The following is a 25,506-nucleotide window of genomic DNA, read 5'->3' as shown; positions in this document are numbered from 1 at the left end:
TATTCATTTTTTCTCTTTTGCATCTGAGTTTTAAGGTCATATGGCCTACTACTAAGATGCCTATTTCCCAATATGGGAGACTGGGAAATGTATAACTTATACATATCCTCCCTACAAAGAGATTGCCTACCTTTCATTCTTTTTCCTTAGTTATGTTGAACTCTAATGAGAAAGAAAATTTCCTAGAGAATGACTTATAGAGAAACATGCATTTCTGTATGTGGGGCAGAGGCTCCCACTCACCACTAAACTGCTGCATGAAAAAAACCAAACTCTTATCCTAAAAAAAACCACTGTATTTTGGAGTCTTTTGTTACTGCCCCTTAACCTGTACCTAACAAGTACATACATGAAAAGAAGTCTTCTGTGAGGGCAGTGAATGTACAGTTCCCATCTTTGTAGTCCCAGAGTTCAGCAAAGTATCTGGTGCATGACATGGATTCAATAAAGGACAACTCAATAAAGACAAAAGTGAAAATGGGAAAGGACAGTGAGGACAGAATGGGGAAGTTGTACATGGTGAACAAAATAACAGGATTACTAGTTAGTGAAAACTAAAGTTGCTTTTACAGGAACATTTACACAGGACACTTCATCTTTCTCTGCTAATCATCACAACTCAGAGAGTCCACAGAGTTATCTAGACTAAGTTAGAAGAATTTTGTAGTTGAGGAATTTCTCAGGCTCCCTGTGGAGGTTCCAGTTTGCTTGTCTGGCTCTGATTTGGTTTGAATTTTGCCTTTTTAATAGAAGAATACATTTGCAGTTAGTTTTTAAGAGTACTGAAGTCAGCATTATTCTAAATGACCTGAATGTCATCCACTTTCTACAAAAGTCCTGTTATCCTTTAGCCTGTGAGAAAACTTGTGTTAGAACATAGAGAAACCAGATGAGTCAGTCCTGGTCAATAAATAGGTGACTAGAGCCAGCAAGGCACATCTCTAGTTCCTTAAGACTTCTCAAAGCAGGTTGATGAAGATGCTTGAACCCCTTTACTTTCCCCTAGATTAAGACCTGTAACATGCCAGAGAGACCATAGTAGTGTTCCATTCTGGCCCTGAAGAGATCTATTTTCACTCTAGAAAGTATTTTCTGTATTAGTATTCAGCTAGTGCATGGCCATGCATTGAAGAAAACAATAAGACTAATATGTATATTTTTAATGAAGGCAACAAACCAGTGCTCAGAAAGTTGTGCTATGGAAAGTAGGTCTTTAAGGGACCTATCAATTCATCTCGTACATCCTTGGCCACTAATGGATTGTTCTCTTGAGTAAATTTCTAATTATTTTAAGCAGGCTACTTTTAAATGACTCAGGTGGAGAGGGTTTTTACAGCTTCCATTGGGGGAAAAGTTTTCTGCGGTCTGATACACATCACTGTTTTGAACTGGTTGGTTTGGTACGAAAATTTCCTTTTAAAATTTATTTGTTTTATTTTCCACCAAGAATCTGCTATATTGGGAAGAATTAGGTTACCACATGCTGGTTTCTTATTCTATTTATTTCAGGATGAATCTCTGTTCTCTAAAGTTTCGATCGGACTTCTGGACATCACAGCCTGCTGCGTCAATGCTGTCCAGGTCCAGGGTCATCAGGTGAAACCCCTGGGAAGGGTCACACAGTTGCCATCAGGAATGATTCCGACCAGCACCTGGGGCATCCTTCTGGCTGGTCCATTCTCTTGTCTCCCTCCACCTACTGTAATGGCTGATCCATTCAGGAATCCTCCTCCTCATATACAGAAACAAAATCTTATCATTTACTATTCATTCTACTCTAAATAATAATGTGGTAGTTTTTGAACTTTTGAACATGATGTAAATATAAATAAATAAAACCACCTTGTAATAATATTTAATCTATTACTGTTATTGAAGCCCCTGTCATATTTTGTTTACTGACTCTCTCCAGCCCAAATGTTGTGGGCAAGAATCATGTTCTTTAGTTCTTTGTATTCCAAGTTTTTATATGTCACAGAGCCTAGTTTTGTGTCTGACACTTGGAAGGCACTAAGAATATAGTTTTTAAAAATTTAACCAAAAGAATGTGATTATCTGGACATTTCCAAGATTACTCTGATAAGACTCAAAATATATATAAAAATATAGTTGAACTGTGTCACCTTAATAAAATAGCCAACATGTTGCTTGCTGTCTTCATAATTAATCAAGTTAATATATTTTCTAAATAAATTTGCCTTTATACCACAGTCTCTTTCAAATTAAATAGGATTGCTTATTTGAAAGTACTTAGTCTGCTGCCCGACCTTTGCTTTTCGAACTGAATCAATCAAGATGCTTTAGCATTTTGTAGTAAATACTACAAAACATCAATAATCGAAACAGCATGCTATTGGGAAAAAACAGATACACAAGCCAATGGAACAGAATTGAGAGCCCAGAAATAAACCCCTGTATATATGGGCAAATAATTTTCAACAAAGGTGCCAAAAACAGTGGAGAAAGGAAAGCCCCTTCAATAAATGATATTGGGAAAACTAGAAAGCCACCTGCAAAAGAATGAAACTAGACTGTTGTCTATCACCACACACCAAAATTAACTCAAAATGATTAAGGACCTGAACATAAGGTCTGAAACAATAAATTGCATAGAAGAAAACATAGGAACTAAACTCATGGACCTTGGACTTAAAGATTTTATGAATCTGACCTCAAAGGCAAGGGAAGTAAAAAGCATAATAAATGAATGTGACTATATCAAACCTAAAAAACTTCTGCACAGCAAAAGAAACCATCAAGACAAAGAGGCAACCAACTAAATGGAAGACGATATTTGCAAACAATGCCTGTGATAAGGGGTTAACATCCAAAATATACGAAGAACTGATACAACTCAACGAGAAGAAAACAACAATTGAATTAAAAAATGAGCAGAGGATCTAAACAGACACTTCTCCCAAGAAGACATACAAATAGCCAACAGATATATTAAAAGAGGTCAACTTCACTACCTATTAGGGAAATTCTAGTCACTCATATGTGGGATATAAAACTGACAGCAAATCAAAACCACAGTGAGATACCATCTCATACCTGTAAGAATGGCTATCATCAACAGGACAAGTAATAACAAGTATTGGAGAGGTTGTGGGGGGAAAGGAACCCTCATATACTGCTGGTAGGACTGCAAATTGGTACAGCTACTATGGAACAGTATGGATGTTCCTCAAAGAATTAAGAATAGAATTACCGTATGACGCAGCAATCCCTCTTCTGGGTATCTACCCCAAAAATTTGAAAGCATTTTTCCATAAAGATACATGCACCCCACTATTCATAGCAGCATTAGTCATCATGGATAAGACATGGAAATAACCAAAGTGCCCCTCGATAGATGATTGGATAAAGAAGCTGTAGCACATGTACACAAAAGAATATTACTCAGCCATAAGAAAAGATGAAATACTGCCATTTGTGACATGAATGAATCTTGAGATTATCATGCTAAGCGAAATAAGTTAGACAGAAAAAGCTGAGAACCATATGATTTCACTCATATGTGGGATACAAAACTGACAGCAACAAATGAACGAGACAAACAGATACTCATAGACATGAACAACAGTTTAGTGGTTATCAGAAGGAAGGTGGGAAAGGAGGAAGGTAGATAAGAGTAAAGGGTGTCAAATACACGGTGAGAGAAGGAAATTTAACTTTGGGTGGTACATACACAATGCAATATACATATGATGTATTATTAAATTATACACTTGAAATCAATATAATTAACCAATATCATCCTAATAAATTTAATTCAAAAATATTACAAAGAAAAAAAAAGATGCTTTAGCATAAGGATCAGAGGCCAACTAAAAGTGGATTAAACAGTAAGGAAAATTTATCACATATGAAGTCTGCATTAGGATAGCTCAGGCTACCGTAACAAAATACTATAGATTGGGTGGTTAAACAATGTATATTTGCTTCTCACAGTTCTGGAGGCTGGGAAGTCCACAGTCAAGGTGCCAGCAGATTCAGTTTCTGGTGAAGACTCACTTTCTTACTCGCACATAGCTGCCTTTTTCACTGTGTCCTCACTGTCATGAAAGAAAGATCTCTGGTGATGCTTTTTATAAGGATACTAATCCCACCATGGGGGTCCTACCCTCATGACCTCATGAAAGTCTAATTACTTTCCAAAAGCCCCATCTCCAAATGCCATCCCATAGAGGAATGGTACAAAGCTCAATGATGAATACTGTTGAGCCACTGAATTTACCAAATTAAATGTGGCTTTCATAGATTGAATGTGTTCTTCCCCCAAATTTATATGTTAAAGCAGATGGTTGTATAGGAAACATACAGTCAACCTGAATTGTAAATGAATCCCAAATTTGTAATGCAGAAAAAAAATCTCAAAAAGTATACATTTGAATTATTTATGTGCCTACATATCTTTCTAGCTATGTAAGATTGGGGAGAGAAGGTAAATCCTTTAATCTCCCCGATCCTTTTAAATGAACAATTAAATAAAGCAAGCACTAGTCTCGAACTTCTTGTGAGTTTTAAGGCAGATACTATTCATGTAGGCATCTAAAACAATAACTGAAATATTATAGGCTTGCCCTCACTGAATTCAAATTGAATCTAGGTGATCTATTTAAAGCCTTTTGCCTTTCCCTTATTGCAGCTATTTGGAAAATCAAATGCACCCTAAGAAGATGACTCTCGAGGACCCAAATCCTGTTCCTAGCTGCACTGTTTTGTTTCTTTTTCCCGTGATCCTAGCAAACAAGTTTGCTTCTCCAGTTTGCAAAGTTGATTCTCCCTATTTTATAGGAAGTCATAAAAAATCATATCGGCCAGTCACTGTGCCTGCCATATAGTATGCAGTCAGTTAGTGAATGGATGGCATCTTTAACATTTTTTTCTCTTGGTAAGAAATATGATAAGGATAGTAGGTGTAAGTGACAATATGGAGAAACTAGAACTCATACACTGCTGCTAGGAATGTAAAATTGTGCCACTGCCTTAGAAAATAAATAGGAAGTTTCTAAACAGTTAAACATATACTAACCATGTTATCAAATCATTCTACTTATGGACAGTTATTCAAGAGAAAAGGAAATACATATCTATACAAAGACTTGTACTCAAATGTTCATAGCAGCTATATTTTTAATCATCCCAAACTGAAAACAACTCAAATGCCCATCAACTAATAAAATAATAAATTACAATATATATCTATACAATGAAGTACTGCTCAGCAATAAAAAGTAAAAAGTTATTAATCCATAGAACATAGAGGAAACTCAAAATAATTATGCTGAAAATATCTAGACCCCCCCCAAAGCAAAACAAAACATAATATGTGATTCCATTTATATCAACATCTAGAAAATTAAATTGGTAGTGGCAGAAAGCAGGTCAGGAGTTGCTAGGGACAGGATAAGGGAAAAATAGGAGGGAAGGATTACTACGGGGCATGATGAAGCTTATGGAGGTGATTATTATGTTCACTATGTTGATTATTCCAATTGTTTCATAGTTGAATACATATATCAATCCATATCAATTGTACATTGTAAATATGTGCAGTTTATTGCATGTCAATTATACAGAAAAAAGGGTTTAAAAAAAGATTGTAAAAGTCATAACCCAGTAGGTGCACTCTTCTGAAGCACAGAGATACAACCAAATGATTAAGTTAAGTGGACCAGGAACAATTACCATGTAAATGCATTTGTAGGTCAATGACTAACTGAAGTCTAATGAATTATTTTAACCTATATGAGGATTTTCAAGTAAAAGTGGCTTTGGAGCTAGGATGTGGGTCTCAATTAGTATCTTAAGCAAAACAGGGCGTGCCTGGACTCACAATTCTCACCTTGCTTAATTGCAGTGAATCTTGCCTTTGCTGGGGAGCTGGAAGCTTGCTTGTGCTTTCCATTGTCCCCATTTTACTTGATCCAGAGCTCTTGATTTATTGTTAATCTCTCCACCCCCTTGCAATTTGATGGCCATGTTCTACTTCTCAAGCACCTCTCTAGCTTATTATTTCTTTAATTGCACCCCTTACCCATGCTGCTCAACTTGGTCCCATTCGCTCGATTAGTTTCTTAATTTTAGACCTGGGACATTGCAATCTTGTGCATCACGGTTTTTTAACCACCCTGACACTCATGATAAATGATGAATGTAAATACCTTTAACAGAAGGAGGTGCTCCCATTCCAATTCCAAGACAAATTTGTAATCTTATAGAGGATCCTGTAATCTGGTATCTTATTTTTAGAGGAAATAAAAGCCTTGTAAGTGGATAAAACAGAGAAGAAATATAGATTTCAGGGTAGCCTAGGTGGAAAATATAGGAAGGAAAAAAGGTCAGGTTTCAATTACAGTAAAAGTGTATGTGGAGCTGCCTACCTTGTGCTCAGAATTGCTAAACTTTTTTCTGATTAGAGAGCCTTGGCAAGGCATTCTACTCCAGATGTGCTTTACATTGCCCATTTCCTTTCAAAATCAGTTCTCATCTTCCTTTTCCTCTCCTGGCAATGAATTGTGATAAAGAGAAGAATGTCAAAATTCTGAGTAGAGATGAAGATTCAGATTATTTAGAAGCCAGAATAGGAGGTAACCCAATATGAGTAATGTCCAACTCCAGCTCTAGGTATCTCTTGTTCCAAATGCTAGGTGCCATTTTCTGCCATTCAGGATCTTGGGGATGGATTTGACCATGAGGTCAGTGTTGGGGTCTTGAGTTCTATTTGAGATATAGGAGTCCTCATCTAATCCAACTTTTTCATTTTATAGCTGAAAAAAAAGGAAGCTAGGATAGAGAAAATTATTTGCCTAGGTCACACAGAAGGAACAGTTGGGAAAACTGGGAGACAGAAAACTTCTCTGGGGATAGAGAAATTAGACAGTGAGCTGAGCCCATGGCAGCAGGATGTATAAACAGCAGCTGAGGACTCAAAGGAAGTGGACAAGCAGCATTTGAGTGACACTTGAAACAAGGGCAACAGAGAGGCTGTGGAAGATTGCTGACTGGCTCAATCTGCTGCAGGATGGGCCTCTTGTTGAATGTGGTTTCTTAATCAACCATCTCTAGTAGACTGTGCAAGCAGGGCAAACAGTCAAAATTCAAACAGAAAATCGTCTCCTCTGGGCTGGTGAGGCACAGAATCAAAAAGCTCTATAAATCTGGACTCCCATATGTGGTTCTCAGCTGGTGTGAGTCCCTGAATGAATTACATGCGGCCAGAGAAATTAATGCTACACACATGGGGGCCCAACTTGAAAGGAAAAATTGTATCTGAGAAGACTCCACCGGGCATTAAGGAACTCTGCAAAGCAGACAGAGTCCACATTGATATGGTATGCTAGCAAGCAAGGACTCCCAGTGACACTATGATCAAGCACAGGAATAATGTATAATAAATGAGTAAGAACACAAATCGAAAGAAGAGCCAAAAAGCAATAAAAGGATGCCTTAATATTCAGCCTCCACTAGTTGGGTGGAACTAGGTGAGTGTTAACTCTCATTTTCCCGCCCATCAGAAATGCTGCCTTGTTCTGAGTGAATATAGTGCTTTTTATACCAGTTAAAGCCTGTAGCCAAATGATTTAGGATGACCCCTTTTCCTCCTGGCCACATACTAATTGACTTGAGAGTGAGTTACAGTCCCAAGAGAATAGCAGCCACACACTGGGTGTATTTTTAATGTCAATTTCTACAGGAACTTTTACATGAGGAAATTGTTGTAACAATTATTCTCTTTATCCTGGGCCCTAGGAAAGATATTGATTTTTAGTGCATTAGATAGCGAAGGATAGATGGGTATATGTAAATACAAAATGAGATGACAGTTACTTGGGTCTCTATGTAAAACAATGATACTGGATACTTGGGAAATTGTCCTGTGGGTTTGGAAAGCTGAGAAAAAAGACTAAGTAATTTTTATGGTTATAATCACAGGTATAGAATTGAGTCATAAACTCAAAAATAAGTAATATCAGTGAGTGATTTCAGAGATGCTTTCTTTTTTGTCATTGATGGTAGCTTTTTGCATTTGACTTAAATATGAAATTTAAGGTAACCCAGAATGTCCAGTAGACATAATTTCCATAGGGTACATCTCAAGGAGCACGATGGACCAGCAGGATTGACTGAAATGACCAAAAATGCTCAATTGACAACCACGTCTTGTATTGCAGTATAGAAGAGCATAACATGAGTAGGCATTTGTAAAATATAGTACAATAATATGTTAAAAATAATTAAATTTCCATAGTTTGAAAACAACTTAAAAGAACTAAAGTTGATGAAAGATTATCACTATAGTGACATAATTATATTTGGATTTGTTTTCTTAGGTAGTGATGAAAAGGTGCCATACATAATGCGTGAGAGAAGCATCTCATATAAGTTTTGGCCAAAGAAAACAAAAAAAGCCTTGTTTCTAAATGAGACAACATAAACAATATTGGCCAGAGAAGTCTGGACTCTAATAGAGATGAGCATTGTGGTAGAGAGGGAAAGCCAGAGCATGCTTCACACTTTAACTAAGGTCTCTGTCCTAAAGTAAAGGGCCAGGTCTTAGAAGTCAATTAAGAAACAACCTTTAAAGAAACAAACTCAATTTTACCAGTAACCAAAAAAGTATAAAGCAAATATAAGTGAAATTTCAATCCTGTTTATTATATTATGAAATCATTGCAAATCTAACACCCACTGTTCATTCATTCACACAGGGAGATAGCACTAGATTCCTCAGAAGTGAGGAGATGAAGTTTTTAAATCTGAAATCGCAAATTTAATAATTGTCAGAATCAAGCCATTAATTAAAACCCTCTGGTTTAACATTCATTTATGGTAAAAACTCTCAACAAAGTGGATTTAGAGGAGTGTATCTGAACATAACAAAAGCCATATATGACAAGACCACAGCTAATATCATACCCAATGGTGAAAAGCTAAAAGCTTTTCCACTGAGAGCAGGAAAAAGACAAGGATGGCCACTTTTGCCACTTGTACTCAACATAGTATTAGAAATCTTAGCCAAAAAAATAAGAAAAAAATAAATTGTAAAGGAAAAACTAAAATCGTTCTTATTTACAGATGACATATTATAAAAACCCTACATATTTCACCAAAAAACAGAACTAATTAATTTGGTAAAGTTGTAGGATATAAAATCATTATTCAAAAATCTTTTGTTTCTATAAACTAATAATAATCAGAAAGAGAAATTAAGAAAACAATCCCATATACAATTACAGCAAAAAGATTACAATACTTAGAAATAAAATTAACCAAAGAAGTGAAAGACTTTTACACTGAAAACTATAATACATTGATGAAAGAAACTGAAGGAATGGAAAAATTTTGTGTGTTAATGGAAGAGCAATATTGTTAAAATATTTATACCACCCAAAGCAATCTACAGATTCAATATAATACCTATTAAAATTCCAATGCCATTTTTCACAAAAATAGAACAATCCTAAAATTTGTATGAAACCACAAAAGACCCCAAATAGCCAAAGCAATCTTAAGAAGAACAAAGCTAGAGACATAATGCTCCTTGATTCCAAACTATTTTACGAAGCTATAGTAATCAAAACAGTATGATATTGGCATAAAAACAGACACATAGCTCAGTGGAACAGAGCAGAGAGCCCAGATATAAACCAGCACATACATGGTCAATTAATGTATGACAAAGGAGCCAAGAATATGCACTGGAGAAAGGACAGTGTCTTCAATAAACAGTGCTGGGAAAACTGGACAGTCACATACAAAAGAATGAAACTAGACTATTGTCTTCTACCATATTCAAAAATTAACTAAAAATGGATTAAAAACTTAAAACCTGAAATCATAAAACTCCTAGAAAAAACATAGGCAGTAAGCTTCTTGATATTTCTTGGTGATGGGTTTTTTTTTTTTATTTACTCCAAAAGCAAAGGTAACAAAAGCAAAAACAAACAAGTGGGACTAAATCAACGTAAAAAGCAGCTGTATAGCAAAGGAAACCATCAATGAAATGAAAATACAACCTCCTGAATGGGAGAAAATATTTATAAATCATATATCTAATAAGGGGTTAACATCCAAAATATATAAAGAACTCATACAACTCAATTTAAAACAAAAAACAAAAAAATCCAATCTAAAAAATAGGCAAAAGATCTGGATAGACAGTTTTTCAAAGACGACCTACAGATAGTACATGAAAAGATGTTCAACATCACTAATCATCAGGGAAATGCAAATCAAAACAATAAGAAATTACCTCATACATATTAGAATGGCTACTATCAAAAATACAAGAAATACAAGGATGTAGAGCAAAATGAATCTTTGTGCACTGTTGGTGGGAATGCAAATTGATGCAGCAACTGTGGAAAATAGAATGGAGGTTTTTCAAAAAATTAAAAATAAAACTGCTATATGATCCAGCAGTCCCAGCAATTGCACTTCCGAGTATTCATCTAAAGAAAAAAAATCCACTAATTTGAAAATATATATATGCATCTCCATGTTCATTGCAGCATTATTTACAAAGCCAAGATATGAAAACAACTTAAGTATCCATTGATGGATGCATGGATAAATTGTGATATATATATATATATATACACACACACACACACACACACACATTATATATCACATATATACATACACACACACACGCACACATATACATACACACAATGGAGTACTATTCAGTTATAAAAAGAATGAAATTTTGCCATTTACAACAACATGGATGGACATCGAGGGCATTATGCTAAGCGAAATAGACAGTGAAAGAAATACCATATGATCTCACTTATATGTGGAATTTAATAAACAAATAACCAAGCTCAGAGATACAGAGAACAGATTGGTGGTTGCCAAAGGCAGGCTATGGGGTGGAGAAAATGAATAAAGGGGGTCAAAAGATATAAACTTTCAGTTATAAAAGTCATGAGGATATAATATGCACCATACTAACTATAGTTAACTATACTGTATTGAATAATTGAACATTAAGAGAAGATCTTAAAATCTTTCATCATAAGAAAAAAATTTATAGCTGTATGGTGACAAATGTTAACTAGACTTCTTGTGATCATTTCACAATATATATAAATATTAAATCATAATGTATGCCTGAAACTAATGATAATTAAACCTTAATAATAATAATAATAATAATAAAAAGAATGAAAACCTTCTGGTTCCTAACCCATGTGGTTTCTTCATCTTCCCACTCCACACAGGGAAAATCCTTTACACATCACAACTTCCCTCCTTCTGGTTCCATGGTAAATATTTCTCATCAATCATGATCCTCTTTAGTGCAAAGCCCATATCAGCCTCAAGTTTCTTTTCAGAATAGCCCTGAAGCAACTGCTGTCATCTGATTGAGGTTGGCATAGATAATGAAAATGGTTGTCATTTTTGCCTTAGATTAAAATGTCTAGTCTAAAGCCAGGTTAACTTTTTTGCCCTTTTCACTTTCACTTTGTTTGGATAATAGAACGAGGTTGGTCAGCATCATTTGTGCTGATTTTACTTTATACCACTCTTACCAGCCTGGAGATTTGCTGGAATCTATGATGCAGTGGGGAAACGTTTAGCTTTTAAAACAGTATTTCATATATCCTGGAGGGAAATTTGGAAAAGGGCAGGGGAGAGTAGAGGCAGCACCTTCTAAAATTATTTCCCTTTAAAGGAAACAAATTTCCTTTCAAAGAGTCAGATTGTAAACCTGAGATTTTATTTTTAATCCTCTTTTAATATAGTGTGAAATAATTGTCCATGTCTTACATTTCTCTGCCTGAACAGTATCTCAACTAGTATCTTCACTGACAAATGAGTACTGCTGAAGAATGAGTATTATTTAAAAATAAGCTAAATAGCTGATAAAGTCTTATAAAAGGAAGCAATAAAATGTGGTAGAAAGGGAACAGGAAATGGAGAGAGGAGAAACAGGGTTTACATTGGGAACTGAGTCAGCTTTGTTCATCTGAATAAAAGATAATGAGGATCAAAGTGAAAGGGTATATCCTGTATATAAACTCTTATAACTATTAAACTATCAAAATTATGAAAATGAGAGGGAGCAATGGTTCTCCTACAAATACAATAAGATAGGCAAGGCTGGCATTATCCCTATAGTTGAGATGAAGAAGCAATGGCTTAGAGATGTCACATTTTTAGCCAGTGAAGGAGTTGGAATGAGACTCTAGGTTCTCTGAGTACAAGATCATGGCTCTCTCCACTGTTTCTCGGTATTTTAACATACCTAATCAGAAGAACCACCTGAAGTTCTTTTCTAATTATAGATTCCATGCCAAAGCTTCTGAATCAGCATCTCCTAGACTGGGATATGTGTTATTTATCTAGTTCTCCAAATCATGATCAGTGGAGTTTAGAAACCAGAGCTGAACAATGTCTGCTGAAGATCTAATTACTACGTCAAAAGGTAATACTTCATTCTGCTTCTAACGGGCTGAATGACTATACACAATTCCACCCCTTCCAGGTCTGTTTCTTCATCTGTAAACTGGGTAAGATTGGGTAAGCGAAACATGATTTTTTTTTTTTTTGAACACTTCCGAGGCTTGGACCCAAGATTTTCTGAAACTAAATTGGAGACCAGCTGATTTTATTAAGCATGCTCTAACAAAACAAGATGTACATTATGTTGGGGTCTTTGATAATATACTTCTAACTCATGCTCCTTTACCATATTCTGACTAGAGTGATCTTTTCTGTTTCTATTAAAAATACTAAGCTCTTTCTTACTCCATGATCTTTGTACTATTTGACCTCTCTCCCAAAATACAGTGTCCCAAGATCTTTGCATGGCAGGCAACTTCTCATCATTAAACTCTCATCTTAATAACCTAATCAGTAATATTTTCTCTGATCATAAGTAGCTCTCTTTCAGTGGATTTCTGTATCATTACCATTTTTTAAAGATAATTTTCCTCTAAGAAATATTTATTGATTTTGTTATGTTTTTTACCTGATCCATTGAAAATTAGATTTCAAAAGGATAGTCACTTTGCGTTTTTCACCAATGTATCTGCACCACCTAGAAGAGTCTGGCACATATTTGTTAAATCAATGACAAGTATAATCTTCATAATTATTATGTTAATAAGTGAGCTATTCATTCTGATTGGCCTTTTTTATGTCACTGGTTCTTTTCATCTATTGACCCTTGTTTGCCCACTGATATTTAAACTGGGAGGGCTGGGTAACACATATGCATTATACAACTAGGTCTAGAATCTTCTGGAGAATTATTTGCACTCATTTGTTAAGAGTATACTATTAGTAATTCCTACCCTATAAAGCTCATTCATTCTATATAGATTATTTTTTTAATTAAGTTTATTGGAGTAACATTGGCTAATACAATCATATAATTTTCAGGTGTACATGATTATTTGACATTTGTATATTCCATTGTGTGTTCATCACCCAAAGTCCAGTTTCCTTCAGCTACCATATATTTGATCCCCTTTACCCAGTTCACTCTTCCCCTCCCTATATTTGACCCCCTTTATCCCATCTACCTCCCCCTTCCTCCTCCACCCCACTAGTAACCACTAGTCTATAGTCCATGTCCAAGAGTCTCTGTTTGTCCTGCTCATTTGTTGCTTTTAGGTTTATATCTCACAGATAAGTGATATCATCTGATTTTCAACTTTTTCTATCTGGCTTATCAAGAAAAAGCTACACAGATTATTTTTTAGAATCTTCTATATTCCAGTGACTGAGCTGAGTTCTACAGATACAAAATAAAGACACAGACAATTCTCTGAAGTAGTCCAGTCTACTGGGGAAGAAAGCACATAAAGAAGTGCTGTGATAGAAGTATGTCCAAGGTGCTCATGGGATCAAAGACATCTGAAGGGTTACTTATGGTATCAGTGAATAGAGTGCTAGAGAAAAGGTGGAAGTAGGGCTAGTCTGAGGCGGGGAAATGTGTTCCACCAATATTTAGGCTTTAATAGAGCTTAGGTTGCTACTGTCTAACCCTCTTTAGCCTTGAGAAAAATCATCCTTCTCTGTTCAGGGCCCCACACAATATTCCAGAGGCTCAAAAACACTCCAGGACTGTCGAAAATGGGTGGAAAAGGTTGTACTCATGGGATGGACAGACTGGAAGGTTAACATACTGCTAGACAATAGGCAATGATCTAGATAATGTAAGCAAGGCCATCTTTATCAGACTACATTGAGAAGACAATCACTTCCCTTCTAAAGTACAGTACTTTCTCAGACAGAAAGGGCTGTACCAGAAAGTCTTTATAATGCTTTATACTGCTCCCTAGCACCGGCGGCTATAGGATATTTACTCCCCAAGACTCAGCATTCTCCCTCAGCCCATTTCAGTTCTGTCCACGAGTCTCCCGGACTGTGGAAACTTCAGATAATCAGGGGAAATGGATCAATTTTCTTGGTCTTACACTTGAATAAAGAATTTAGCATCTTTGTCCTTTTGTTCTAATTTGAGAACTTCCCCTGGGGTGAAGAATACAAGGACAAAGGGTGGGAGGTGGGGTGAGTGGAAATTGGACATAGTGGTTGATACCAAAAATGTTATTTCTAGGAGCCAGAATTTGGCAAAGCCAGATCATACCACCTTCTTTAGCAACTCCTTCTGCCTCTAGTGTCCCAGATTTAAAATGGGATGAAGCACATGTCACAGTCTCTGTTATGTAGCAAATTTATAGAAGTGTAAAATATTTGTTAAAATTCACACAGCATAGCCAAGACTAGATTTCACTTTCCATTTCAAGCTTCTTCCAAGACCATTTACTTTCCTTTGTTTCTGGCACTGCCATGGCTTTGTTGCACAACCCTTAAAAAGTCAAACTGTTTTCTTATTACAGCCCTACCATTTGCTAGCTGGGTGAACTTTAGCAAGTCACTTTACTTCTCTGAGCCTCAGATTCTAATCTGAAATTTTTCATCTTGGGGAAATCATAATACGCACTTAATAATTATTGTGAGGATTTTATAATTTAATCCATCTAAAGCTTTTAGCATGGTGGCCTACATATAATTGTTTAATAATTTTTTTGAACATGTTAGATCTAGTATTTTTCAAAATATCTCTCTGGCTCTTGGTTTTCTCCTTCCTATATAATTATATTATTATGTATTAAGTGCTACTATGTACTAAATACTATGCAAGGTAGACACAATTTTAAAACCAAGATTATAAAAAATAGACATTCTCTGCATATAAATAAAAAGATAAACACTTAAAATTTATCACCTATTTTACTGAATTTTATTATTATCTGCACTTAAGGTTATATGTGTCTATTATAACTGTATGGTAGATACACTATATAATGGCATACTAGTGTGCATCTGTGTGTTCAGTGGCATTACTCTGATTGTTTGAAATAATCCATGGTGGTAGTATTTACACCATGGAAATTGGCAAATGCTATAAGTCAAGGTTTGATTTATTGTTCTGTTGATTTTTCTAGACTTGAATTAATAGGTTAATAAGGCAGATTAACTCAAAAGTGCTCTGTGTCTATTCCATTATAAACAACATAAATAACTGAGGAAATATTAAAACAGGATTTAGCAAAAATTTAGCTCATGCCATTAACAAATGAAGTTTACATCTTTGTTTCACTTTTGTTCTCTTTGTTAACATAAATGATAATATCGACCAACATTTATGTTACCACTCATTCATCAATAAAGTGAGCGGCTTCTTTGCTGAACCAGAGAGTAATCAAGTATTTGAAGTCTGATTTTGTCAAATTATGATTGGATTGAAAAAATAGGTTGGCTGTGTATAAAAGCATTCAACAAAAATCAACTAAAGCATTTTGTGAGAATCAATTGGTTATATAAAATTTATAATAAAAATTATATATTCTATTACAATGGGTAAATTATGTGCTACACAGTATATATTTATCAGTAAAATGCATTAAAAAAAACTTATCTATGTGTACATGCATGCACACATTATATTCCAGAGAGCCAGGTGTTAAATGCTTATCAGCATACTACTCCCCTAAGATAGTTACCTTCTAGTGATCACTTCTCTGGCTCCTGAGCAGATAGATCATAAGTAAACTCTAGGGTCCAGACATCAGTCAATACATATCTCAAGCCTTATAGTACTTCTCAGAACTTGTCTTCCCAAGACGACCTTGTATGAGCTATGAGTCACTAAGACTTGGCTTTTTTGATCTTCTGGGCAAAAGGGAATTATGCCCTATTAGCATAAACAAAACACTTTTTCAGGGCCTCAGCTTGTAAAGAATTAAGAGAAGCTGAAATTGACTGACGTTTTTATAAACTCAGTGCTCAAGAAGAGTGTGAGAGTCATCCCTTTCAGAACTTTTGTCCTTGTGGGATGAGTATCCTAACAGGCCAATCTCGGGCTTGTATCTCTGTGCTTTATCATTTTCATTCATCATCTATAATGCTGAGCTGGCCTGGTTTCCCTTGTCTGGGCTGTGGATGTCCCCTGCTGGAAGCCAGAGCTCACTGCAGCTGAGGGAATTAAAGCAACGTGGCTGCAGTAGATGTGGATATGTGAGAATGTTTTCACTTGCTCACTGCCTAAATGCATCTCAACAGGAAGTCACTCAGAAGATTCTACTCTTTAATTTTACGAGCATGTCCTTATTTATTAGTTTCACCTCCCACATTAATACTCACGAGGTAGCAACTGTTTAGCATAATGACCATCACATGATACTCTTAATAAAAATTTATTGGAAAAAAGTGAGCATATGCCTAATCTTTGTCAGATTCATTACACATTATCTCATTTAATGCTCGAAGCAACCAAACAAGTTAGGATCTGTGATCAACTCATTTTTTTAGATGAGGGAGCTTGGTCCTAGAGGTTAGATAACTTAAGGTCACGTAGCTTGGATGTGGCAGTGTAAGGTCACATAGCTTCGACGTGGGGCAGTGTCAGCATTGCAAAAGGGATTGGATCCCCGTCTGCTAGGCTCACTCCTCTGCTAAACCCTGCCACAACTCTCCAAGAGTTTTCTTCAGTTTCCCATTTACAAGCAAACTTCTTGCTCTCCTGTGCTTTCCTACTTACCCACCCATCCCCCCCAGCACTCACCCAGAATCAATCTCTTCATTTGTCCTGCTTGCTATGTACATTGGCCAAACCTTTTCTGCTTTCAGAGCTCAAGTTTATTCATCAGATAAATTAAGGGGATGGATTAGCTGACTCTTAATTTTCCTTCCAATTCTAAAAGGCTGATGCTTTCTGAATTTTAGAATAGACATGCTGAAGTCCAAATTGCTGGGGATTTCCTCTCTGGCCAAGCAAATAAGACTCGGTCATGTACTACTTACAAGTTTATATCAGGAGGATGAAATTCAACCCCAAGTCCGGGCTGCCCTATGGGAATGTATTTTTCAGATCAGAAGCCGTTGATCACTTACAGGAGAGGTTATCAGTAGGGGAACAAAAAGTACTATTTCTTCCTTCTCTCCAGTGAGCCAAAAAGATTGGTTGGCAATTCAGACAGCCAGTTGGGACTTTTCACCATGTGACAAGCCCAAAGGCATTTCTAATGCTGCCAGCACAGAGGCCTGTCGAATCTGCTAAGGAACCAGATGCAGCAGATAAAATATCTTCCACAGCTTAGCATCTGGGTCCTGTGCTTGCCAGCTGAGAGAAGAGGATGGGTGGCACAGTGCTGGGGGTGGGGATGGTAAAGGGATAGCAGCAGAACAAATCACACACTTTCTCATTAACGTAGAAAAAAAAAAACAGTTCTAGAGAGCATTTCTGGAAGAACTGGATTAAATGAAAGTGAATTATATTTACATTATTATTATATGAAAGATCAGACTATAACTACATGTTGTGACCTTGGGCACTATTGTTTTGCTGATAACAAAATAGTTGTTACCGTTTTGCATTTCTGGAATGCAACTGTCTTTTTGTAATTGACTCAGTACAATTATGTACATTCATCAAGGCAATCTATATCTTTATTTGCATATGTCTGGGATATTCTAGTTCTGCACCCAGTAGGAAATACAAGTTTAAATATATTATTTTTTCCTGTCAAGTAACAAATGACTATAGATGTTGGGCCATATGTCCTTTTGTTTTTCAGAAATGTGTTTTTAATTTTGATTCTTTAAATGGTATTCATTCGATTCCATTTCTTTCCTCTCAATACAATTTATCATATTTAATAGGTGTGACGATTATGAAGATGAAGAGACAAATTGTCTTCAAGGAGCTTACAGCTTAGAAGATCAAAGGAGATACTGCTGTTAGGATCAGTGGAAGGGTGGAGGAGAACAGTATTTAAATTACCACCACCTTTCTGTGTGTCACAGTGTCTGTAACTAGAGCTCATACATCCCAAAGGATATGTGTATATATTTTTTCCTTTGCTTCTTTTAAAAAAATTGCATACTAAAATGGAGTTTTCTAACTATCTTAACAGGTTTCTTCAAAATAGCTTACTGTTATATTTTTGTTTTAACATATTTTATGTATATATCAAAATGACAAAAATGCTAGAAGAAAGTTGCCCATAGCACTATACCATTTTCAAATCTTGTCCTAGTTTTATAGGCCTGTGCTCATTTACTTGTTTCATCTTCTACAATAATAATCATTAGGTATCAGTTGTTTAGCATAACGTCCATCACATGATACTCTCAACAAAAATTTATTGAAAAAAGTTTTAATTTCTCCAAGTCACTTTCTAGTAATTTTTATGTACTTTCACAATAGATTTAATAGAATATTCTAGTTTTTCCATTTATGTAATACCAATCAGTCCTCTGCAGTTTCTTGCCATCTCTTTCTTTTCTTTGTCCTTATCCTTTCCCAGTTTGCATCATAACCCCAACCTCAAAAAACTCAAGACCACCTGGAACATATGTCTTTCCATACATTTCTGCATAGCTAAATATAGGAGTCCTAAGCAATGATTTTTATCCTTTTTTCTAAGATAAAGTTCATATCACATGCTCTTCTCTTCATATTGCATTTCTCACTTAATAAAATCTTTATCAACCATTCCACTATAATGAACATTATTTTCATCCAGTGTGTTTCACACAACAATACTGGGGAAAAAAACAAAAAACAAAAAGCAAAAAAACAACACCACCACCATCTGTACATACATCCTCAAAAGCTTTTATTCTATGAAATAGATTTTCAGGATTACTGGGTCAATGAGTGTGTATATACTTTATTATAATAGCTATTGTTAAACTGCATTTCAAATTTCTGTCAGACATATCAGAGTGATTTTTCTCCTGTATTCCCACCAGTACTGGTTAGTATAACTCCTTTTAAATTTTGCCAATTTAATAGGTGAGTAACGATATCCCATTATTCATTTATATTTTTATAACTTACTGCTGAAGTTGATTTTTCACAAGATTTTATGGCCTTTCAGATTTGTTGTTGTGTGGATTGCTTGTTCGAGTATTGCAATGTAAACAAAACAGTTCTCTAAGTTCATTGTATTTCCCTCATTCAGTTTTTGATGGAATAAATTGCTGGTATCCAGGACAGTCATGAAAAAAATAAGAGGGTCAGAGTAGCCATCAATACTACGGATCCATCAATATTTGAATTGGAAGGGAACTTTGCAATTATGGAACAGTAGTCACTCACTCAACCAACTCATTAGAAAATACTTATTGAATTTATGTGGTTGATACTGCCCTAGGCACAATAGACTAAGAATAAAAAATGTGAGGAAACCATTTATAAAATGGTTCTAGGGAACAAACATATAAACAAAAATCATAATAGACTATAGTAATTGCTATAAGGGTGCCAGATGTAAAGGGTTTGAAAGACAGACGGAAGAAATAATTTTTGCCTTGAGAAGGCAGAACGAGTTTCAAAAGAAGGTACTTCTTTTCTAAATCATAAAGAAGAGATTTTACTCAGCTAGGAGGTGGGGAAAGGTAATGTGGAGGAGAGTTTACTATAGATAGCAGATACAACAGGAACAAAGGTAAGGTGGTTAGAATGTATATCATGGTCATAGAATGGCAAGAAGTGCTACATGATTTAAGTTTGGAATTTCTGCGACCAAAAACAAAGAGTCTTTAGGGTGGATTAAATCTATTGGAGCCAAACCTGAGCTTTCAATAGAAGTGATGCTGCCCACAACTAATGTCAAAGGAAAGTGCCAGTTATAACTTACGCCTAATGTTTTCCTTTACTTCTCAATTCCAAAAAGATCCCATATTGATTTCACTGCATTGACCCAGCATTGACACTTAATATAGATCTATAACAAATACTTAACATCATCTCTGCCATGTATTAAGATTTCATCCTGTCTTTTCCTGGCATGTTGATCTTCAAACCACCCTTGGATGCAGATCTTTCTTCAAAGACCTGATATTTTCCACTCATTCCAATTCTTTCTCATTCCATAGCTCAACAGGATTTATGAGACTGAAGGTAGCGATAAATGAACCTAAGACCAGTTAGTTGTAAAAGGCCTTGAATGCCATACTAAGATGTCTAGATTTCATGTCATTAAATACTTATTAAGTACCTACTATGTGCCAGACACTCTTCTAGTTGCAGGGCATATAGTGATAAATAAGACAGACCAAGTTCGTATACCATGGAAGGACATTCTAGTGGAAAGCCTTAGGAGTACCCTATAGAAAAAGTAGCTCTACGGAAACTTTTAAAGCAGGAACAAATCTATATTGAAGATGACTGCCTCATTTCACAGCTTCCTGTACCTTTATGTTTAGGCCTCTTTCGACCTGATAACCTGATATTTCTTCTCTGTGGTAATTGAAAAGGGCTGATTAAGAGTCTCTCCCTCCATCAAAACTAATTATTCAGTTTTATTTTCCCAAAGTATATGAGGTGACAAATATCAATATATTAATATTAAAAGGGGACATTTCATAATGAAAAAAGACATTCATTAAGGACATAACAATTCTACTTTTATATATATCTAAGAACTTCAAAAAAAATGAAACAAAACTGATAAAAACAAAAGGTAAAATAGATACATCTACAATTATTGCTAGAGATTTCAATAGTTCTATATCAATAATTGATAGAACAAGTAGACAGAAAATTAGTAAGAACATAGGAGACTTGAACACCCTCAATCAATCTGACCTAATTGAAATTTGTAGAACACCCCACCAAACAACAGAATACACATTCTTTTAAATGCATTTGAAACATTCACCCAGATAGACCATGCGCTGGTCAAAAAAACAAGTCAATAAATTGAAGGGGACTGAAATCATATGAGGCCTGGTTTTTTACCACAATGGAATTAAACCAGAACTTGATAATAGAAAGATATCTGAAAACTCTATCAAATATTTAAAATTAAACAACCATTTTTATATACACATAATGTGAAGAAGAAAGTATAAGAGAAATTCAAAAATATTTTTAATTGGATGGAAATTAAAATGCATCAAAATGTGTGGGACACAACTAAAGCAGTGCTTAGAGGAAAATTGGTGGTATTGAATGATTATACTAGAAAAAACATTTTCTCAAAGCAATTGTTTTATCTTTCGGCTTAAAACAGAAAAATAAAAATCAAATTAAATGCAAAGTAGAAGGCAGGAAATAACAAAAATAAATGAAAAAGAAAAAAAACAGAAAAAATATAATCCAAACTTATTTTTATAGCAAGTCTGTAAAATTGTTAAAACTCTAACTAGATTAGAGATAATATATGTGCATGCGCGCGTGTGTGTGTGTATCAGAGAATATATACCAATATCAGAAATGAAAAAGCATCTCTATAGAGCCTATAGATATTTAAAAGAAAGGGAATTTAACGAACATTTTGCCATAAGTTGGGCACTTTAAATGTAATGAAAAAATTATTTGAAAGACAAAGTTATCCATCATTCAAGGAAAAACAGATATCCTGAATGGCCATATAAAGACATGAAAGTTATAGTTGATAACCTCTCCATAAAGAAAACTCCAGGCCCAGACAGCTTCACTGGTGAATACTATCTACCACTTAAGGAAAAAATAATATCAACTGATCAATTGCTGACAAACTCTTCTAGAAAATTAAAGAAATGGGACACTTCCAAACTCATGCTGTGAAATAAACATTACCCCGATGCTTAAACTAAAAGCATTACAAATAATAAAACTAAATATCAATATTTCTCAAACATTACTCTTAACAAAATTTTATTGTCTATTCCAGCAATACATAATGAACACATCATAACCGTGTGGAATTTATCACAGGGATGCAAACTACTTTAACACTGAAAATCAATTAAACTCACCTCATTAACAGAGTAATAAAAACCTATATAATCATCTCAGCTTATGTGGAAAAATCATTTGATAGCATTTGATAAAATTCAAAACCATTTATTTAAAAAACTCTCAACCAACTAGTAATGGAAGGGATCTCCCTCAACCTGGTGAAGGGCATCTTTGAAAAACCTACTGCTAACATTACATTTTGTGGGAAAACAGAAAACACTGAGTTATTTTTCCTTAAGTTCAGGCACAAGGCAAGAATGTATACTCTCACTTTTCTAATATCATACAGGAGGTACTAACCAGTGCAAGAAGGCCAGACAAAAAATAGATTGATGATAGCCACCAGATTGATAAGAAGTAAAACTTTAATTTGCAGACAACTTGCCTAAGTACAAAATCCTAAGTTATCTACAAAAATGCTACTAAAACTAATACTTGAGTTTAGTAAAGCTTCGTGACACAAAGTCAACATATAAAAATTGTGTTTTTATATACCAGCTGTTATGGACTAAACTGTGCTCCACCCTCCTGCCTACCATTCATATGTTGAAGCCTAACCCTCAATGTGACTGTATTTAGAGATAGGGCCTATAAAATGGTAATATAGATTAAGTGAGGCCTTAATCCAATAGGACTGATGTCCTTATAAGAAGAGACACCAGATCTCTCAGATTCTCATTCTCCCTTTCCCCACCCTCCACCTCTGCATGTGCACAGAGGAAAGGTTATGTGAGGACACAGTAAGAAGACAGCTGTCTGCAATCCAGAAAGAGGAAGAGAAACTTCATCACCAGACACCAACCCTGCAAGCATCTAGATCTTGGACTGCTATCCTCCAGAACTATAAAAAATAAATTTTTGTTTGAGCTATTTAGTCTGTGCTATCTTGCTATGGCAGCCCGAACCAACTATACCCTAGTTATGAATAACAGAAATGAAAATTCAAATAAAAGCAATATGTTACAATAGCATCAATAATATAAAATGCCTAGAAATAAATATTACATATAAATATCCTTGTTTATATACAAATACATACAAGTCAATATATGTATTGACTTGTATGTATTGACTTGTCTAAAAGCCATTAGAAATGGCTTTTACCCCTTTATATTATTAGACATAAACAGATGAACTAGGTAGTAGGAAGTTATCATGAAAACTCACAGGGAACTAAGGAGCTTGGCGATGCAGCTTAGTAGCTGTGAGGACACTTCGAGACATTAAGTGTTGTTCACAGCATACATTTAATTGTAATGGTTTCTGAATGTTTTTGGAATGAAAGTGTGAAATCTCCTTTTTTCTGATATCTCCTCCAGCCAACTGCAACGTTGCAGGCAATAGGCTGATTAACTAAAAGAAGGCACCATAGGCCTTGCCAAAGGGACTGTCAGAGTCTGATTATGAATCTGGAATGACAAGTAAGTTTCAATTAGAAGTCCAGCTCTGATAGAATGGTTAACAACTACCCAAACTGGAGCAAGTGTTGAGAAAGGATTTTGAGACTTTTCTTGAAGTTGGTAGGAGAGAGAACTATAGTCAAAGAGGCATGTCTTCAGGGGGTATCAGCATGAAGAAAAGCCATCTTCACCTGAAATACCATCATTGGATCCAGGAGAGAGAAGCAGACCCTCAGATGGCATTAAATAATGGTACAAGTGATTAATTTGATCTTTGGTGACCATTCAGCTCACTGCTATGTGTGGAGCTATCTTTTAGGTTTTATTCTTGCCCTTTTCACAGCTGCTAAACCCAATTACTATTATTTGAACTTAACCATTTGATTAGCTACTTAGCAATGTTACAAAAATGAAAAATCACGTTAATTCATGTACATGCACACACACAGACACACACCCCTAAAGATATGCTTTCATAGAAGGGAAAACTAAAGTTAGCAGATGTGTTTTGATTTACGCATTCAGGCAACTGCTAAATGAAAAACCCAGACCTAAAATTAAGTTCTTTTGTTCCCAAGTCCAATGTGCCTTTCAATACCAGACAAGCATCTTCAAGTATTAAGAATCGAAGTCACATATTAAAACAATGTGATATGGCCAAAAATAGAAAGCTACTGAGTTACCAATCTGATTAAATTTAGGATAATTTTTCTTTTATGGTTAGGAATCCTTTCTGGAGGATTTCCTCTACAATATGATGTTTCATATTGCTTGTAGTTATCTATTTTTGTGTTTCTTCTCTACTTGATTATAAGCAACCTGGCATACCATACGCACCCCAAAATTTTGTTTGTGAATAAATAAATCAATGCAAGTTATTTTCAGTCTTTTACAAGACAGCGGTATTTGTCAAGAAAGTGATCTGGGAATCTGAAGAAATGTAAATGATGTATCTCTATTAATTTAAATACAATCTATCACTTATTAATATTGGCTAAAGGCCTGGCACTGAGCCAGGCACTTTAATATACATTTTTCCTTGACCATTCACAATAAATCTGTGAAATAGATATTTACACTTTTGTACAGATGGAAAAAACTGTACTCAGAAAGACCAGCCAATATATTCTATTTCACACAGTAAGAGCCAAACCTTTACCTTTAATGTCCTAGTCTTTCAATAACAATATTAGTTAAACTGGAAAAATACATATATATTTTAAAAACTGTTTGGAACATTTCTAGAATGATGATGATCCGAATTCTACATAATTCTTCAAATTAGTCTTTTAAATTATTAGATCTAGGAACATATTTGTGAAATATGATTTTCCATTTTTAAATTGTTTTCTTTGTGTATCAGAATGTACAGTAAAATCTATTTAGCAGTGTCCTGATGTATGTTTTCTTCTACTGAGCCCCGAGAAGGTCCAACCAAGTTGTAATTCAAATTTACAACAGTTTTCCACTTGTAGCATACCCTCCCTCCTCATTTTGTCCTTTGGATAACCTCATAATGACTTTTACTGTATTTATGCAAGATCTTTCCAATTAGCCCGTTGGAACTTTCAAATAGAGAAGAAACAAAAGAATGAAAAGAGGAAAGAAGACAAACGATGATCTGGGGTAGCATTTAACTAGCAGGAACTTTTCACACTGTCAGGTCATAGAAACACAGAAAGTCAAAAGAGTCCTAGAGTTCTCGTAATCCAGCCCCATAATATTTACAGATGTGTTTACTTTGGCATATGCAAAAGAACACAGGGTTTATAGTCAGCCAATTTGGGGTCAAATCCTGACTTTGCTACTTTCGGCTTTATGAGCCTTATTTAATATGTT

At 35.2% G+C, this 25,506-nt stretch overlaps 1 long non-coding RNA gene across 2 annotated transcripts in view; it reads left to right on the top strand.

The window, feature by feature from the left end:
- The window catches only part of LOC120621921 (uncharacterized), a 145,160-nt gene extending 126,597 nt beyond the window's left edge, over window positions 1-18,563 (top strand). Inside the window, exon 3 of one of the 2 annotated variants that reach the window (XR_005658345.1) lies at window positions 18,196-18,563. This is a non-coding gene — a long non-coding RNA (uncharacterized LOC120621921). Of the gene's footprint in view, window positions 1-1,509; window positions 1,725-18,195 lie in introns of those variants that run through there. The other variant, XR_005658346.1, reaches the window with a different exon arrangement.
- The last annotated feature ends 6,943 nt before the right edge of the window (window positions 18,564-25,506 follow it).

The sequence above is a fragment of the Pteropus medius genome, unplaced genomic scaffold (assembly GCF_902729225.1).
Source record: "Pteropus medius unplaced genomic scaffold, Ma_sr-lr_union100, whole genome shotgun sequence".
In the NCBI taxonomy this organism is placed as follows: Eukaryota; Metazoa; Chordata; class Mammalia; order Chiroptera; family Pteropodidae; genus Pteropus; species Pteropus medius.
Note: the sequence above shows the minus strand (reverse complement) of the source record. Positions and strands in the feature narration are given on the sequence as shown.